General features: G+C 38.8%; 16 non-coding genes across 16 annotated transcripts; 3 read left to right on the top strand and 13 right to left on the bottom strand.

Moving 5' to 3' along the window:
• Positions 1-2,897: 2,897 nt before the first annotated feature.
• Positions 2,898-2,979, bottom strand: Trnas-gcu. Its single transcript has one exon. It is a non-coding gene; the product is annotated as a tRNA-Ser (tRNA).
• A 126-nt stretch (positions 2,980-3,105) lies between these two features.
• Trnak-uuu lies at positions 3,106-3,178 on the bottom strand. Its single transcript has one exon. It is a non-coding gene; the product is annotated as a tRNA-Lys (tRNA).
• Positions 3,179-3,612: 434 nt separating this feature from the next.
• Positions 3,613-3,685, top strand: Trnam-cau. Its single transcript has one exon. It is a non-coding gene; the product is annotated as a tRNA-Met (tRNA).
• Positions 3,686-4,145: 460 nt separating this feature from the next.
• On the bottom strand, positions 4,146-4,217 carry Trnaq-cug. The gene has a single exon. It is a non-coding gene; the product is annotated as a tRNA-Gln (tRNA).
• A 120-nt stretch (positions 4,218-4,337) lies between these two features.
• On the bottom strand, positions 4,338-4,419 carry Trnas-gcu. The gene has a single exon. It is a non-coding gene; the product is annotated as a tRNA-Ser (tRNA).
• A 4,538-nt stretch (positions 4,420-8,957) lies between these two features.
• Trnaq-cug lies at positions 8,958-9,029 on the bottom strand. The gene has a single exon. It is a non-coding gene; the product is annotated as a tRNA-Gln (tRNA).
• A 120-nt stretch (positions 9,030-9,149) lies between these two features.
• Positions 9,150-9,231, bottom strand: Trnas-gcu. Its single transcript has one exon. It is a non-coding gene; the product is annotated as a tRNA-Ser (tRNA).
• Positions 9,232-9,357: 126 nt separating this feature from the next.
• Positions 9,358-9,430, bottom strand: Trnak-uuu. The gene has a single exon. It is a non-coding gene; the product is annotated as a tRNA-Lys (tRNA).
• A 434-nt stretch (positions 9,431-9,864) lies between these two features.
• Positions 9,865-9,937, top strand: Trnam-cau. The gene has a single exon. It is a non-coding gene; the product is annotated as a tRNA-Met (tRNA).
• A 460-nt stretch (positions 9,938-10,397) lies between these two features.
• Trnaq-cug lies at positions 10,398-10,469 on the bottom strand. The gene has a single exon. It is a non-coding gene; the product is annotated as a tRNA-Gln (tRNA).
• Positions 10,470-10,589: 120 nt separating this feature from the next.
• On the bottom strand, positions 10,590-10,671 carry Trnas-gcu. The gene has a single exon. It is a non-coding gene; the product is annotated as a tRNA-Ser (tRNA).
• Positions 10,672-15,209: 4,538 nt separating this feature from the next.
• Positions 15,210-15,281, bottom strand: Trnaq-cug. Its single transcript has one exon. It is a non-coding gene; the product is annotated as a tRNA-Gln (tRNA).
• Positions 15,282-15,401: 120 nt separating this feature from the next.
• Positions 15,402-15,483, bottom strand: Trnas-gcu. The gene has a single exon. It is a non-coding gene; the product is annotated as a tRNA-Ser (tRNA).
• Positions 15,484-15,609: 126 nt separating this feature from the next.
• Positions 15,610-15,682, bottom strand: Trnak-uuu. Its single transcript has one exon. It is a non-coding gene; the product is annotated as a tRNA-Lys (tRNA).
• Positions 15,683-16,116: 434 nt separating this feature from the next.
• Trnam-cau lies at positions 16,117-16,189 on the top strand. Its single transcript has one exon. It is a non-coding gene; the product is annotated as a tRNA-Met (tRNA).
• A 651-nt stretch (positions 16,190-16,840) lies between these two features.
• Positions 16,841-16,922, bottom strand: Trnas-gcu. Its single transcript has one exon. It is a non-coding gene; the product is annotated as a tRNA-Ser (tRNA).
• Between the last annotated feature and the right edge of the window lie 461 nt (positions 16,923-17,383).

The raw sequence follows: 17,383 nt of genomic DNA, 5'->3' as shown, positions 1-17,383 counted from the left end.
AAATCAAAGTGAATGTGAGGAGTGGGAGCAGCAGCGAAGTGGAAGAATTACGGGTACTAAGATCCACGAAATTTTAAAAAGAGATCCAAGTAAAGAAGTGAGTGGTGGGGAAATAAAGTTCCTTTTAGAAATGTGTTACCCTGAAATTATTACATTTAAAGGAAACATGTACACAGTAAACCATTTATTTACAATTCTATTGCACTTGGTGTTTGATATCTTTTCTTTTTCTAGATATGGTCAACGAAATGAGCCAAAGGCTATTAGCCTGCTAGAAAGTACAATTAATTCAAGGAAGACACACGAAAACTTTCTGTGCGAACCTGTGGGATTAATTATTTCAAAAAGTCATCCCTATCTTGCTGCGTCTCCTGATAGAATCTTCACTTGCATCTGCCATGGCCGTGGTTTAGTTGAAGTAAAATGTCCTTATTTAGTAAAAGGGAAAAGTATCAGGGAGTACGCTAAGAATAATAAAGGTTTCTGCTTATTGTTGGACGAAAGCACAAATGAACTACGCCTAGATCACAATCATGAGTATTACTCTCAGGTACAACAATTTCAAACAAAATTTCACACTTTTTGCAATGTTAAATTATTTTTAATCTCTTAGGTTCAATTGCAGCTTTTTGTATCAGAGCTGCCCTTGCACTTTTTGTTGTGTTTAACGGCAACAAAGTAGTCGAATACGTTACAGTGCAAAGGAATGAAGATGTAATTGAAATGATGGCAGCTAAAGGCAAACTTTTCTTTGTTAACTTCATCCTTCCTGAACTCGTAGCAAAAAGATATAGTTACGTGAAGGACATTCCACAACCAGCTACATCCTCTCAACAAAGTGCGCTCAGTGATCACTTAAACCAATTTATTTGTTATTGTCAAGATCCACAAAAAATTGAGGAAACAATTATCTGTGCAAGTTCATTCTGTGTAATTAACGAATTCCACAAGTCCTGTACCGGATCAAAAAGATTATCTAAAAGTTGGATGTGCATATTCTGTAAAAAAGAAACTGCTTCAAGGAAAAGAAAAACTGGACCAATCAATCAGCAAACTTGTGCAAGTTCCATGGAGTTGACAGATAATACCTTAAATCAAGCTCCAAGAATGAATGGTACATTTTAAAAAAGTTTATTTCTTTTGTTTACCTACATTAGCCTACATATTTCTTTTGACTTTCACAGACACTATGAATGAATGTGAGGCTGCATCCTGTGATGTTATGACAGTTCCTGATAATACTTCCTCAACGAAACAACTTCAATCTAAATCTAACTCAAGGAAAAGTCTCAACTCAGCTACAAGGAAAAGAACAAGTGGACCAATCAATCAGCAAAGTTGTGCAAGTACCATGAAGTTGACAGATAATACGTTAAATCAATCTCCAAGAGTGAATGGTAAATTTAAAAAAAGTTTATTTCTTTTGTTTAACTACATTACCCTACTTTTTCTTTTGACTTTCATAGACACCATGAATGAATGTGAGACTGCATCCTGTGATGTTATGGTAGTTCCTGATAATACTTCCACAACCGAACAACTTCAATCTAAATCTCACTTTAGTGAGGAGAATGTCCCACCTCAAATGCTGCCAAATCCTTCTAGGAAAAGAGGAAGACCAAAGAAGATAACTTAAAATAAGAACACAGAAAGTAATTTAGTGAATCTAAGTCTATCAAACCGTCCTAATGTTGGTTGTGTTCCTAATAAAGCCTGTGATACTCCAAATGTTCTAAGTGATGTAAGCCGCCTCGGTATGAAAAGAAAAGCATTGCGGGTGTTAAATAAATAATAAAGAATGAACAAAATTGTTTTCACCCACATTTATTACAAAATAACTTGAAAACGGACATTTTTATCTTTTAATACACTAGCAGACTACAGTAACATAGAGCAGAACAACAAGGTGATTCGAAGAATCAAGCCAAGTCTGCAGCTAGTTACGGCTATCCCCCGCCATGGTGCGCACTAGTCGACTAGCCGCACGACTTTTCGCTCTGCTTACACCGAGCAATCTTAAAAAGGTCTATACCCTAAAGTTTTCCACTTCAAAATTTTTACTTTTTACTACACACTTGCACTGTCGCCCCCATAGGCATTAGAAATTTCGACAAATTTTGAAGTGGAAAACTTTGAGGTATAGGGAAGGGTTCTTTGAGTTGATTTTATTGTAAATCATTCTTTATATTCGTATAGAGTGAAGAATTGTGGTTCTTTTGGCACAAAGAAAAAAATTTTAGCTTTACTTTTAGTATTTTTTATAAATTTTTGAAAACGCCGTATTTAACACGGCGCATATGGGGGAAAACGGGTGTACCTAATAAACTGAACGATACCGTAGCGCCGTGGGGGTTAATCCTACGACAACTTCATGTGTAGAAAAAATGTAGATCATCATTAGATCTACTCAGGGCCAAAGGGAAAAAAATCTAGCCCAAGCGGTTCAAGAGTTATTGCATTTTATCTAGGACACGTAGTGCCATAAGAATAAACTGAAAATAGGGGGGTGTACCTAATAGTTTGGTGGATACTGTACAGCACCCTCCGACAGCCTGGCGTAATAACGTACTGTTGTACAATAACTCACCATAATCAAGTACCCTAATCCATCAGCAACGCAGTGCATAAACTCTAAAAGAGAGGGTTGCACTGTGGGAAAAAGTCTTGACTGGCCTTTCTTGCAACGATCTCGCTATCTAGTAAAATAGGTGCTACTGAGATTGAACTCAGATTGTCAGAGTCAGAGTCTGAAATGCTAACCATTACACCATAGAACCTTGATAAATTTCCTACCGTGGCTTGAATACTAAGTTTCTACATTGAAATGCTATGAACCTCTGATCACTGCATAGCAATTGGAGTGCGTTACAGTTGCCAATATCCCTAACTACTCCTTTCGACGAGGATGGGATTCGAACCCATGCGTGCAATGCACAATGGATTAGCAGTCCATCACCTTAACCGCTCGGTCACCTCGTCGACATTTTATTCCTTATTGTTTTTCATCTAAAGCCAGATTATCTCAGTTTATCTGCACCATTGAATTACAGAATAATTATCCCGTATCGAACACCACCACATATCTAGTACACATCCCACGTTTCACGCCCGATGAGGGACTTGAACCCTCGACCTCAGGATTAAAAGTCCCGCGCTCTACCGTCTGAGCTAACCGGGCTGTATTACCTCCCTATCAACAATTCAGTGAAGATCGTATGAACAGTAATAATAAATTCAATTCTTGTTAAAGGCTTAAAACATGACTTCACTAGTAAAGACATGATTCAAACCTGATCACTTTCTGTCCAAAACAAGTAGTTGTTTCTTACAATTAGTATTGTTCGTCGTGTAACATGGGGTTTGTTTAAAGGCTTAAAACATGACTTCACTAAAAAAGACATGATTCAAACCTGATCACTTTCTGTTCAAAACAAGTAGTGGTTTCTTTCAATTAGTATTGTTCTTCGTATAATATGGGTTTGTGGCACAATGGATAACGCGCCTTACTACGGATCAGGAGATTCCAGGTTCGACTCCTGGCAAGCTCGATTTACTTGCGTTTCAAGGAAGACAGTTGGTACCACTTTGTTATAGCGTTCAAGGACGATGGCCGCCTCGATAGCGCAGTAGGCAGCGCGCGAGTCTCATAATCTCGAGGTCGTGAGTTCGAACCTCACTCGGGGCATTTGTTTCATTTTACCTCTTGAAAAAATTAATGTCAAACTTTAGAAAGAGCAAAATACTAAACTGTGCTTCGTTTTGAAAAGGATAGAAAGGGTTGTGGTGTTTACGTCGATTATGGTTTTTACGTCGATGGGGTTGTGCTCGCCACTACGAAAGTGTTGTTTGCTAATTGTAGGCCGTTTGCAAGATATAGTGTCCCTCGGATGTATTTGGGGATGGATGCAAACAGACATACTTTGAAGTGGCAATGGCGGTGACTTGAAGAAATAACGATTTGCAACGAACATGTACAGCACCCTCCGACAGCCTGGCGTAATAACGTACTGTTGTACAATAACTCACCATAATCAAGTACCCTAATCCATCAGCAACGTAGTGCATAAACTCTAAAAGAGAGGGTTGCACTGTGGGAAAAAGTCTTGACTGGCCTTTCTTGCAACGATCTCGCTATCTAGTAAAATAGGTCCTACTGAGATTTGAACTCAGATTGTCAGAGTCAGAGTCTGAAGTGCTAACCATTACACCATAGAACCTTGATAAATTTCCTACCGTGGCTTGAAGACTAAGTTTCTACATTGAAATGCTATGAATCTCTGATCACTGCATAGCAATTGGAGTGCGTTACAGTTGCCAATATCCCTAAATACTCCTTTCGACGAAGATGGGATTCGAACCCATCCGTGCAATGCACAATGGATTAGCAATCCATCACCTTAACCGCTCGGTCACCTCGTCCACATTTTATTCCTTAACGTTTTTCATCTAAAGCCAGATTATCTCAGTTTATCTGCACCATTGAATTACAGAATAATTATCCCGTATTGAACACCACCACATATCTAGTACACATCCCACGTTTCACGCCCGATGAGGGACTTGAACTCTCGACTTCAGGATTAAATGTCCCGCGCTCTACCGTTTGAGCTAACCGGGCTGTATTACCTCCCTATCAACAATTCAGTGAAGATCGTATGAACAGTAATAATAAATTCAATTCTTGTTAAAGGCTTAAAACATGACTTCACTAGTAAAGACATGATTCAAACCTGATCACTTTCTGTTCAAAACAAGTAGTTGTTTCTTACAATTGGTATTGTTCGTCGTATAAAATGGTTTTGTGGCGCAATGGATAACGCGCCTGACTACGGATCAGGAGATTCCAAGTTCGACTCCTGGCAAGCTCGATTAACTTTCGTTTCAAGGAAGACAGTTGGTACCACTTTGTTAAAGCGTTCAAGGACGATGGCCGCCTCGATAGCGCAGAAAATAAAGAATGTTTTACAATAAAATCAACTCAGAGAACCCTTCCCTTTAGACCTTTTCAAGATTGCTCGGTGTAAGCAGAGCGAAAAGTCGTGCGGCTAGTCGACTAGTGCGCACCATGGCGGGGGATAGCCGTAACTAGCTGCAGACTTGGCTTGATTCTTCGAATCACCTTGTTGTTCTGCTCTATGTTACTGTAGTCTGCTAGTGTATTAAAAGATAAAAATGTCCGTTTTCAAGTTTCAGTTGTCTCAATTAGTGCTTTCTTTAGTTGAAGAGGACCGTGATTTGTATTATAAAACACTAGAGTTCCTGAAGTGCCACGATCCCCTCGTAATACCTCTACAGTTATTTAAAAGTGGAAAATCTTCATCTAAGTATCTTCCCCCCATAGAGAAATTTCATTTGAGACTCTATCTTGTTTACGAACGCGATATAACTGACAGTGAAAAATACGAGGCCTACAAAAATCTTGATTCTGAACAGTATCTAACAAACACATTTACTGACAAATTGTTAGTGTTTCCTCTTTGCAGTGGTGTTGTGATTATACGCACACATGTTACTCATTCACAGTCCCTTTCAAATAAACCTGCAAGGCCATGGGTAGCTCTTCACCAAACTGGAAAAATCCTTCGTGCTTTTTGTGATTGTGCTGCTGGGTAACTTTACACTTTTTTGTTATTGTGTTATTGATTTGTGTACTAATTTTGTGTTTGTATTTAACTGATACCGACAACAATCTAATTCTCAGGCTAGGTAGTGTGTGTATCCATGTAAGTGCCCTTTTACAATTAGCAGTATCAGCACGACAGGATTCATCAACCACTGCTGATGACAATGATGTTGGTATTCCGATTACATCACTACCATGCTATTGGAATCAGCCTGGGAAAGGACCAGTAAGTTGACAGCTAACATATATTTCATTCAAAGCCTCATTCGATTTTTGTCAACATAGGTTACAATTGGGAAAATAGCTGATTTAGATGTACACATTCCCAGAAAGAAAGAAGTTCCACTTCATGATATCCTAGAGGTTACTGATGTAGAACATCAACGTACAAATGAAGCTCTCAAAAAGCTAAAAAAGTTGCCTGTTGTACTGTCCTGTGTACCTGAGTACGCACATTCATTTCAGCCTCTAGCTGAAACACATATTTTACCAAAAGCACTGTCAGAATTGTACAATCCTCATTTTGAAGGAAAATATGAGCTTGAAGTGAACGAAGAATGTGAAAGAATATTTTCAGAGATCAGAATTTCAATTGAAGAACAGCGTTCAGTTGAGATCGTAACCAAAAATCAAAGTGAATGTGAGGAGTGGGAGCAGCAGCGAAGTGGAAGAATTACGGGTACTAAGATCCACGAAATTTTAAAAAGAGATCCAAGTAAAGAAGTGAGTGGTGGGGAAATAAAGTTCCTTTTAGAAATGTGTTACCCTGAAATTATTACATTTAAAGGAAACATGTACACAAGGTAAACCATTTATTTACAATTCTATTGCACTTGGTGTTTGATATCTTTTCTTTTTCTAGATATGGTCAACGAAATGAGCCAAAGGCTATTAGCCTGCTAGAAAGTACAATTAATTCAAGGAAGACACACGAAAACTTTCTGTGCGAACCTGTGGGATTAATTATTTCAAAAAGTCATCCCTATCTTGCTGCGTCTCCTGATAGAATCTTCACTTGCATCTGCCATGGCCGTGGTTTAGTTGAAGTAAAATGTCCTTATTTAGTAAAAGGGAAAAGTATCAGGGAGTACGCTAAGAATAATAAAGGTTTCTGCTTATTGTTGGACGAAAGCACAAATGAACTACGCCTAGATCACAATCATGAGTATTACTCTCAGGTACAACAATTTCAAACAAAATTTCACACTTTTTGCAATGTTAAATTATTTTTAATCTCTTAGGTTCAATTGCAGCTTTTTGTATCAGAGCTGCCCCTTGCACTTTTTGTTGTGTTTAACGGCAACAAAGTAGTCGAATACGTTACAGTGCAAAGGAATGAAGATGTAATTGAAATGATGGCAGCTAAAGGCAAACTTTTCTTTGTTAACTTCATCCTTCCTGAACTCGTAGCAAAAAGATATAGTTACGTGAAGGACATTCCACAACCAGCTACATCCTCTCAACAAAGTGCGCTCAGTGATCACTTAAACCAATTTATTTGTTATTGTCAAGATCCGCAAAAAATTGAGGAAACAATTATCTGTGCAAGTTCATTCTGTGTAATTAACGAATTCCACAAGTCCTGTACCGGATCAAAAAGATTATCTAAAAGTTGGATGTGCATATTCTGTAAAAAAGAAACTGCTTCAAGGAAAAGAAAAACTGGACCAATCAATCAGCAAACTTGTGCAAGTTCCATGGAGTTGACAGATAATACCTTAAATCAAGCTCCAAGAATGAATGGTACATTTTAAAAAAGTTTATTTCTTTTGTTTACCTACATTAGCCTACATATTTCTTTTGACTTTCACAGACACTATGAATGAATGTGAGGCTGCATCCTGTGATGTTATGACAGTTCCTGATAATACTTCCTCAACGAAACAACTTCAATCTAAATCTAACACAAGGAAAAGTCTCAACTCAGCTACAAGGAAAAGAACAAGTGGACCAATCAATCAGCAAAGTTGTGCAAGTACCATGAAGTTGACAGATAATACGTTAAATCAATCTCCAAGAGTGAATGGTAAATTTTAAAAAAGTTTATTTCTTTTGTTTAACTACATTACCCTACTTTTTCTTTTGACTTTCATAGACACCATGAATGAATGTGAGACTGCATCCTGTGATGTTATGGTAGTTCCTGATAATACTTCCACAACCGAACAACTTCAATCTAAATCTCACTTTAGTGAGGAGAATGTCCCACCTCAAATGCTGCCAAATCCTTCTAGGAAAAGAGGAAGACCAAAGAAGATAACTGAAAATAAGAACACAGAAAGTAATTTAGTGAATCTAAGTCTATCAAACCGTCCTAATGTTGGTTGTGTTCCTAATAAAGCCTGTGATACTCCAAATGTTCTAAGTGATGTAAGCCGCCTCGGTATGAAAAGAAAAGCATTGCGGGTGTTAAATAAATAATAAAGAATGAACAAAATTGTTTTCACCCACATTTATTACAAAATAACTTGAAAACGGACATTTTTATCTTTTAATACACTAGCAGACTACAGTAACATAGAGCAGAACAACAAGGTGATTCGAAGAATCAAGCCAAGTCTGCAGCTAGTTACGGCTATCCCCCGCCATGGTGCGCACTAGTCGACTAGCCGCACGACTTTTCGCTCTGCTTACACCGAGCAATCTTAAAAAGGTCTATACCCTAAAGTTTTCCACTTCAAAATTTTTACTTTTTACTACACACTTGCACTGTCGCCCCCATAGGCATTAGAAATTTCGACAAATTTTGAAGTGGAAAACTTTGAGGTATAGGGAAGGGTTCTCTGAGTTGATTTTATTGTAAATCATTCTTTATATTCGTATAGAGTGAAGAATTGTGGTTCTTTTGGCACAAAGAAAAATTTTTAGCTTTACTTTTAGTATTTTTTATAAATTTTTGAAAACGCCGTATTTAACACGGCGCATATGGGGGAAAACGGGTGTACCTAATAAACTGAACGATACCGTAGCGCCGTGGGGGTTAATCCTACGACAACTTCATGTGTAGAAAAAATGTAGATCATCATTAGATCTACTCAGGGCCAAAGGGAAAAAAATCTAGCCCAAGCGGTTCAAGAGTTATTGCATTTTATCTAGGACACGTAGTGCCATAAGAATAAACTGAAAATAGGGGGGTGTACCTAATAGTTTGGTGGGTACTGTACAGCACCCTCCGACAGCCTGGCGTAATAACGTACTGTTGTACAATAACTCACCATAATCAAGTACCCTAATCCATCAGCAACGCAGTGCATAAACTCTAAAAGAGAGGGTTGCACTGTGGGAAAAAGTCTTGACTGGCCTTTCTTGCAACGATCTCGCTATCTAGTAAAATAGGTCCTACTGAGATTTGAACTCAGATTGTCAGAGTCAGAGTCTGAAGTGCTAACCATTACACCATAGAACCTTGATAAATTTCCTACCGTGGCTTGAAGACTAAGTTTCTACATTGAAATGCTATGAACCTCTGATCACTGCATAGCAATTGGAGTGCGTTACAGTTGCCAATATCCCTAACTACTCCTTTCGACGAGGATGGGATTCGAACCCATGCGTGCAATGCACAATGGATTAGCAGTCCATCACCTCAACCGCTCGGTCACCTCGTCGACATTTTATTCCTTATTGTTTTTCATCTAAAGCCAGATTATCTCAGTTTATCTGCACCATTGAATTACAGAATAATTATCCCGTATCGAACACCACCACATATCTAGTACACATCCCACGTTTCACGCCCGATGAGGGACTTGAACCCTCGACCTCAGGATTAAAAGTCCCGCGCTCTACCGTCTGAGCTAACCGGGCTGTATTACCTCCCTATCAACAATTCAGTGAAGATCGTATGAACAGTAATAATAAATTCAATTCTTGTTAAAGGCTTAAAACATGACTTCACTAGTAAAGACATGATTCAAACCTGATCACTTTCTGTCCAAAACAAGTAGTTGTTTCTTACAATTAGTATTGTTCGTCGTGTAACATGGGGTTTGTTTAAAGGCTTAAAACATGACTTCACTAGTAAAGACATGATTCAAACCTGATCACTTTCTGTTCAAAACAAGTAGTGGTTTCTTTCAATTAGTATTGTTCTTCGTATAACATGGGTTTGTGGCGCAATGGATAACGCGCCTTACTACGGATCAGGAGATTCCAGGTTCGACTCCTGGCAAGCTCGATTTACTTGCGTTTCAAGGAAGACAGTTGGTACCACTTTGTTATAGCGTTCAAGGACGATGGCCGCCTCGATAGCGCAGTAGGCAGCGCGCGAGTCTCATAATCTCGAGGTCGTGAGTTCGAACCTCACTCGGGGCATTTGTTTCATTTTACCTCTTGAAAAAATTCATGTCAAACTTTAGAAAGAGCAAAATACTAAACTGTGCTTCGTTTTGAAAAGGATAGAAAGGGTTGTGGTGTTTACGTCGATTATGGTTTTTACGTCGATGGGGTTGTGCTCGCCACTACGAAAGTGTTGTTTGCTAATTGTAGGCCGTTTGCAAGATATAGTGTCCCTCGGATGTATTTGGGGATGGATGCAAACAGACATACTTTGAAGTGGCAATGGCGGTGACTTGAAGAAATAACGATTTGCAACGAACATGTACAGCACCCTCCGACAGCCTGGCGTAATAACGTACTGTTGTACAATAACTCACCATAATCAAGTACCCTAATCCATCAGCAACGCAGTGCATAAACTCTAAAAGAGAGGGTTGCACTGTGGGAAAAAGTCTTGACTGGCCTTTCTTGCAACGATCTCGCTATCTAGTAAAATAGGTCCTACTGAGATTTGAACTCAGATTGTCAGAGTCAGAGTCTGAAGTGCTAACCATTACACCATAGAACCTTGATAATTTTCCTACCGTGGCTTGAAGACTAAGTTTCTACATTGAAATGCTATGAATCTCTGATCACTGCATAGCAATTGGAGTGCGTTACAGTTGCCAATATCCCTAAATACTCCTTTCGACGAAGATGGGATTCGAACCCATCCGTGCAATGCACAATGGATTAGCAATCCATCACCTTAACCGCTCGGTCACCTCGTCCACATTTTATTCCTTAACGTTTTTCATCTAAAGCCAGATTATCTCAGTTTATCTGCACCATTGAATTACAGAATAATTATCCCGTATTGAACACCACCACATATCTAGTACACATCCCACGTTTCACGCCCGATGAGGGACTTGAACTCTCGACTTCAGGATTAAATGTCCCGCGCTCTACCGTTTGAGCTAACCGGGCTGTATTACCTCCCTATCAACAATTCAGTGAAGATCGTATGAACAGTAATAATAAATTCAATTCTTGTTAAAGGCTTAAAACATGACTTCACTAGTAAAGACATGATTCAAACCTGATCACTTTCTGTTCAAAACAAGTAGTTGTTTCTTACAATTGGTATTGTTCGTCGTATAAAATGGTTTTGTGGCGCAATGGATAACGCGCCTGACTACGGATCAGGAGATTCCAAGTTCGACTCCTGGCAAGCTCGATTAACTTTCGTTTCAAGGAAGACAGTTGGTACCACTTTGTTAAAGCGTTCAAGGACGATGGCCGCCTCGATAGCGCAGAAAATAAAGAATGTTTTACAATAAAATCAACTCAGAGAACCCTTCCCTTTAGACCTTTTCAAGATTGCTCGGTGTAAGCAGAGCGAAAAGTCGTGCGGCTAGTCGACTAGTGCGCACCATGGCGGGGGATAGCCGTAACTAGCTGCAGACTTGGCTTGATTCTTCGAATCACCTTGTTGTTCTGCTCTATGTTACTGTAGTCTGCTAGTGTATTAAAAGATAAAAATGTCCGTTTTCAAGTTTCAGTTGTCTCAATTAGTGCTTTCTTTAGTTGAAGAGGACCGTGATTTGTATTATAAAACACTAGAGTTCCTGAAGTGCCACGATCCCCTCGTAATACCTCTACAGTTATTTAAAAGTGGAAAATCTTCATCTAAGTATCTTCCCCCCATAGAGAAATTTCATTTGAGACTCTATCTTGTTTACGAACGCGATATAACTGACAGTGAAAAATACGAGGCCTACAAAAATCTTGATTCTGAACAGTATCTAACAAACACATTTACTGACAAATTGTTAGTGTTTCCTCTTTGCAGTGGTGTTGTGATTATACGCACACATGTTACTCATTCACAGTCCCTTTCAAATAAACCTGCAAGGCCATGGGTAGCTCTTCACCAAACTGGAAAAATCCTTCGTGCTTTTTGTGATTGTGCTGCTGGGTAACTTTACACTTTTTTGTTATTGTGTTATTGATTTGTGTACTAATTTTGTGTTTGTATTTAACTGATACCGACAACAATCTAATTCTCAGGCTAGGTAGTGTGTGTATCCATGTAAGTGCCCTTTTACAATTAGCAGTATCAGCACGACAGGATTCATCAACCACTGCTGATGACAATGATGTTGGTATTCCGATTACATCACTACCATGCTATTGGAATCAGCCTGGGAAAGGACCAGTAAGTTGACAGCTAACATATATTTCATTCAAAGCCTCATTCGATTTTTGTCAACATAGGTTACAATTGGGAAAATAGCTGATTTAGATGTACACATTCCCAGAAAGAAAGAAGTTCCACTTCATGATATCCTAGAGGTTACTGATGTAGAACATCAACGTACAAATGAAGCTCTCAAAAAGCTAAAAAAGTTGCCTGTTGTACTGTCCTGTGTACCTGAGTACGCACATTCATTTCAGCCTCCAGCTGAAACACATATTTTACCAAAAGCACTGTCAGAATTGTACAATCCTCATTTTGAAGGAAAATATGAGCTTGAAGTGAACGAAGAATGTGAAAGAATATTTTCAGAGATCAGAATTTCAATTGAAGAACAGCGTTCAGTTGAGATCGTAACCAAAAATCAAAGTGAATGTGAGGAGTGGGAGCAGCAGCGAAGTGGAAGAATTACGGGTACTAAGATCCACGAAATTTTAAAAAGAGATCCAAGTAAAGAAGTGAGTGGTGGGGAAATAAAGTTCCTTTTAGAAATGTGTTACCCTGAAATTATTACATTTAAAGGAAACATGTACACAAGGTAAACCATTTATTTACAATTCTATTGCACTTGGTGTTTGATATCTTTTCTTTTTCTAGATATGGTCAACGAAATGAGCCAAAGGCTATTAGCCTGCTAGAAAGTACAATTAATTCAAGGAAGACACACGAAAACTTTCTGTGCGAACCTGTGGGATTAATTATTTCAAAAAGTCATCCCTATCTTGCTGCGTCTCCTGATAGAATCTTCACTTGCATCTGCCATGGCCGTGGTTTAGTTGAAGTAAAATGTCCTTATTTAGTAAAAGGGAAAAGTATCAGGGAGTACGCTAAGAATAATAAAGGTTTCTGCTTATTGTTGGACGAAAGCACAAATGAACTACGCCTAGATCACAATCATGAGTATTACTCTCAGGTACAACAATTTCAAACAAAATTTCACACTTTTTGCAATGTTAAATTATTTTTAATCTCTTAGGTTCAATTGCAGCTTTTTGTATCAGAGCTGCCCCTTGCACTTTTTGTTGTGTTTAACGGCAACAAAGTAGTCGAATACGTTACAGTGCAAAGGAATGAAGATGTAATTGAAATGATGGCAGCTAAAGGCAAACTTTTCTTTGTTAACTTCATCCTTCCTGAACTCGTAGCAAAAAGATATAGTTACGTGAAGGACATTCCACAACCAGCTACATCCTCTCAACAAAGTGCGCTCAGTGATCACTTAAACCAATTTATTTGTTATTGTCAAGATCCGCAAAAAATTGAGGAAACAATTATCTGTGCAAGTTCATTCTGTGTAATTAACGAATTCCACAAGTCCTGTACCGGATCAAAAAGATTATCTAAAAGTTGGATGTGCATATTCTGTAAAAAAGAAACTGCTTCAAGGAAAAGAAAAACTGGACCAATCAATCAGCAAACTTGTGCAAGTTCCATGGAGTTGACAGATAATACCTTAAATCAAGCTCCAAGAATGAATGGTACATTTAAAAAAAGTTTATTTCTTTTGTTTACCTACATTAGCCAACATATTTCTTTTGACTTTCACAGACACTATGAATGAATGTGAGGCTGCATCCTGTGATGTTATGACAGTTCCTGATAATACTTCCTCAACGAAACAAATTCAATCTAAATCTAACACAAGGAAAAGTCTCAACTCAGCTACAAGGAAAAGAACAAGTGGACCAATCAATCAGCAAAGTTGTGCAAGTACCATGAAGTTGACAGATAATACGTTAAATCAATCTCCAAGAGTGAATGGTAAATTTTAAAAAAGTTTATTTCTTTTGTTTAACTACATTACCCTACTTTTTCTTTTGACTTTCATAGACACCATGAATGAATGTGAGACTGCATCCTGTGATGTTATGGTAGTTCCTGATAATACTTCCACAACCGAACAACTTCAATCTAAATCTCACTTTAGTGAGGAGAATGTCCCACCTCAAATGCTGCCAAATCCTTCTAGGAAAAGAGGAAGACCAAAGAAGATAACTGAAAATAAGAACACAGAAAGTAATTTAGTGAATCTAAGTCTATCAAACCGTCCTAATGTTGGTTGTGTTCCTAATAAAGCCTGTGATACTCCAAATGTTCTAAGTGATGTAAGCCGCCTCGGTATGAAAAGAAAAGCATTGCGGGTGTTAAATAAATAATAAAGAATGAACAAAATTGTTTTCACCCACATTTATTACAAAATAACTTGAAAACGGACATTTTTATCTTTTAATACACTAGCAGACTACAGTAACATAGAGCAGAACAACAAGGTGATTCGAAGAATCAAGCCAAGTCTGCAGCTAGTTACGGCTATCCCCCGCCATGGTGCGCACTAGTCGACTAGCCGCACGACTTTTCGCTCTGCTTACACCGAGCAATCTTAAAAAGGTCTATACCCTAAAGTTTTCCACTTCAAAATTTTTACTTTTTACTACACACTTGCACTGTCGCCCCCATAGGCATTAGAAATTTCGACAAATTTTGAAGTGGAAAACTTTGAGGTATAGGGAAGGGTTCTCTGAGTTGATTTTATTGTAAATCATTCTTTATATTCGTATAGAGTGAAGAATTGTGGTTCTTTTGGCACAAAGAAAAATTTTTAGCTTTACTTTTAGTATTTTTTATAAATTTTTGAAAACGCCGTATTTAACACGGCGCATATGGGGGAAAACGGGTGTACCTAATAAACTGAACGATACCGTAGCGCCGTGGGGGTTAATCCTACGACAACTTCATGTGTAGAAAAAATGTAGATCATCATTAGATCTACTCAGGGCCAAAGGGAAAAAAATCTAGCCCAAGCGGTTCAAGAGTTATTGCATTTTATCTAGGACACGTAGTGCCATAAGAATAAACTGAAAATAGGGGGGTGTACCTAATAGTTTGGTGGGTACTGTACAGCACCCTCCGACAGCCTGGCGTAATAACGTACTGTTGTACAATAACTCACCATAATCAAGTACCCTAATCCATCAGCAACGCAGTGCATAAACTCTAAAAGAGAGGGTTGCACTGTGGGAAAAAGTCTTGACTGGCCTTTCTTGCAACGATCTCGCTATCTAGTAAAATAGGTCCTACTGAGATTTGAACTCAGATTGTCAGAGTCAGAGTCTGAAGTGCTAACCATTACACCATAGAACCTTGATAAATTTCCTACCGTGGCTTGAAGACTAAGTTTCTACATTGAAATGCTATGAACCTCTGATCACTGCATAGCAATTGGAGTGCGTTACAGTTGCCAATATCCCTAACTACTCCTTTCGACGAGGATGGGATTCGAACCCATGCGTGCAATGCACAATGGATTAGCAGTCCATCACCTCAACCGCTCGGTCACCTCGTCGACATTTTATTCCTTATTGTTTTTCATCTAAAGCCAGATTATCTCAGTTTATCTGCACCATTGAATTACAGAATAATTATCCCGTATCGAACACCACCACATATCTAGTACACATCCCACGTTTCACGCCCGATGAGGGACTTGAACCCTCGACCTCAGGATTAAAAGTCCCGCGCTCTACCGTCTGAGCTAACCGGGCTGTATTACCTCCCTATCAACAATTCAGTGAAGATCGTATGAACAGTAATAATAAATTCAATTCTTGTTAAAGGCTTAAAACATGACTTCACTAGTAAAGACATGATTCAAACCTGATCACTTTCTGTCCAAAACAAGTAGTTGTTTCTTACAATTAGTATTGTTCGTCGTGTAACATGGGGTTTGTTTAAAGGCTTAAAACATGACTTCACTAGTAAAGACATGATTCAAACCTGATCACTTTCTGTTCAAAACAAGTAGTGGTTTCTTTCAATTAGTATTGTTCTTCGTATAACATGGGTTTGTGGCGCAATGGATAACGCGCCTTACTACGGATCAGGAGATTCCAGGTTCGACTCCTGGCAAGCTCGATTTACTTGCGTTTCAAGGAAGACAGTTGGTACCACTTTGTTATAGCGTTCAAGGACGATGGCCGCCTCGATAGCGCAGTAGGCAGCGCGCGAGTCTCATAATCTCGAGGTCGTGAGTTCGAACCTCACTCGGGGCATTTGTTTCATTTTACCTCTTGAAAAAATTCATGTCAAACTTTAGAAAGAGCAAAATACTAAACTGTGCTTCGTTTTGAAAAGGATAGAAAGGGTTGTGGTGTTTACGTCGATTATGGTTTTTACGTCGATGGGGTTGTGCTCGCCACTACGAAAGTGTTGTTTGCTAATTGTAGGCCGTTTGCAAGATATAGTGTCCCTCGGATGTATTTGGGGATGGATGCAAACAGACATACTTTGAAGTGGCAATGGCGGTGACTTGAAGAAATAACGATTTGCAACGAACATGTACAGCACCCTCCGACAGCCTGGCGTAATAACGTACTGTTGTACAATAACTCACCATAATCAAGTACCCTAATCCATCAGCAACGCAGTGCATAAACTATAAAAGAGAGGGTTGCACTGTGGGAAAAAGTCTTAACTGGCCTTTCTTGCAACGATCTCGCTATCTAGTAAAATAGGCCTACTGAGATTTGAACTCAGATTGTCAGAGTCAGAGTCTGAAGTGCTAACCATTACACCATAGAACCTTGATAAATTTCCTACCGTGGCTTGAAGACTAAGTTTCTACATTGAAATGCTATGAACCTCTGATCACTGGATAGCAATTGATGTGCGTTACAGTTGCCAATATCCCTAACTACTCCTATCGACGAGGATAGGATTCGAACCCATGCGTGCAATGCACAATGGATTAGCAGTCCATCACCTTAACCGCTCGGTCACCTCGTCGACATTTCATTCCTTAACGTTTTTCATCTAAAGCCAGATTATCTCAGTTTATCTGCACCATTGAATTACAGAATAATTATCCCGTATCGAACACCACCAAATATCTAGTACACATCCCACGTTTCACGCCCGATGAGGGACTTGAACCCTCGACCTCAGGATTAAAAGTCCCGCGCTCTACCGTCTGAGATAACCGGGCTTTATTACCTCCCTATCAACAATTCAGTGAAGATCGTATGAACAGTAATAATAAATTCAATTCTTGTTAAAGGCTTAAAACATGACTTCACTAGTAAAGACATGATTCAAACCTGATCACTTTCTGTCCAAAACAAGTAGTTGTTTCTTACAATTAGTATTGTTCGTCGTGTAACATGGGGTTTGTTTAAAGGCTTAAAACATGACTTCACTAGTAAAGACATGATTCAAACCTGATCACTTTCTGTTCAAAACAAGTAGTG

Source organism: Daphnia pulicaria, chromosome 1 (genome assembly GCF_021234035.1).
Source record: "Daphnia pulicaria isolate SC F1-1A chromosome 1, SC_F0-13Bv2, whole genome shotgun sequence".
NCBI classification, from domain to species: Eukaryota; Metazoa; Arthropoda; class Branchiopoda; order Diplostraca; family Daphniidae; genus Daphnia; species Daphnia pulicaria.
The sequence above is the reverse complement of the archived record's forward strand: the minus strand, read 5'-3'. Positions and strand labels throughout refer to the sequence as shown.